This window comes from Pyxicephalus adspersus, chromosome 3 (assembly GCF_032062135.1).
Source record: "Pyxicephalus adspersus chromosome 3, UCB_Pads_2.0, whole genome shotgun sequence".
NCBI lineage: Eukaryota > Metazoa > Chordata > Amphibia > Anura > Pyxicephalidae > Pyxicephalus > Pyxicephalus adspersus.
In genome coordinates, this window is record NC_092860.1 from 127,515,014 (window position 1) to 127,516,405 (window position 1,392).

General features: G+C 39.3%; 1 protein-coding gene across 1 annotated transcript in view; it reads right to left on the reverse strand.

Annotated features, from left to right (window-relative positions):
• The window catches only part of LOC140327130 (TBC1 domain family member 1-like), a gene marked incomplete in the record, with an annotated part of 58,599 nt that overhangs the window by 6,797 nt on the left and 50,410 nt on the right, over positions 1-1,392 (reverse strand).

Here is a 1,392-nt window from a genome sequence, read left to right on the forward strand (position 1 = left end):
ATCATTTACTATTTGCTAGCAAATGTTTTAAATCCTGGACCAGATCCATTCCAGGTTTGCTGGATCACCCAGCTTCACTGATCAAAGTGTATTCTCTCCAGCCTTGGAGAGCTTTAATAAATCAGGGCCAAAAACTGCAGCATGGTATTCACTGGCATACAAACCATCCATCATTGTCTGTTCCCAAGATTTGTTCACCATGGTATGAATCGGTATATCGTACTGAAACTCAAGCAACGCTTTTAAATCTAAAGCCATACATTTCAGACGGATGAAAACAAAAGATTTGCTTTTACTGCAAACTATGACACAGCACTGGCTTCAGTGGAGCGTTCACAGATAGCAGCACTTGGAGAAGTTGCAATAACAAGCCTTGGTCTGTAATACTGCCAAGAAAACCCTGAGCACTACTTCCCACAACCCAGGTCACCCTGGTAAAAAGGCAAGGCTGGGCAACAAGCAGATTTTGGACTTGAGTCATTATAAAAAAAAAAAAAGAAAGAAAGAAAGAATACCAGACAGCTGACATCATAATTACTTTGGTCTGAATTACTCACACAGTGAGAGCTATATTACATATTGTAAACATTGAGATAACCGTATTTTGAGAGAAGACTGGTCCAAAGAAAGATAGAAATACAAGTGCCAATAGGAAAATGTTCCTTCACAGATATGGTTACTAGAATAAAACCAGAAGTCATCTTATTTGTAACAATGATAAAGGGCCACATAATAGGCTGCGTACACACATTAGACTTTTGTTGTTGGAAAGGATCTTGCATGATTCTTTCCAATGGCAAAAGACTTCACGATGCATGAATGACTACTGTACATACAGCGCCGTTCTGCTCTATGGAGAGGGGGGAACAACAGGGCACACACCAGGACAGATTCATGAAAACACATCAGATTCTTGTCCAATACTAGCCCTGAGACGATAATACGAGAAAGTCTGTAGCCTTGGATTTAGGCTGGGGACACAAGGTGAGTTTTTTTACTTGCAATCAGATAAAATGATCCGTGAATCTGAAGTGAATTGTAAGTATAAAAATTCTTCTGATAAATCAATGAAATCGTAGTGATAAATTACCAACCTAATAATCACTTCTCATTTGGTTGTAAAGTGATAGGGCAGGTTGGTAAATCTCGATCAGAAGCATTATGTTTGCAAAGGTTCTTAAACATCGAATTATCACTTTCGTTCAGTATGCCATCTCTGTTGCAACCAAAATACCCAATGCCAGTTGTATCAGACACTGAGAGAGAACTGACACTTCTATATACCAATTCTCAGGCCTACCAATTACCTGCCAGAATGAAGCACTGTTACAAGGGATGTGGTGACATGATTCTCTATACCTCTTTAAAGTGACTCCATGTGCCTTAAAGTCA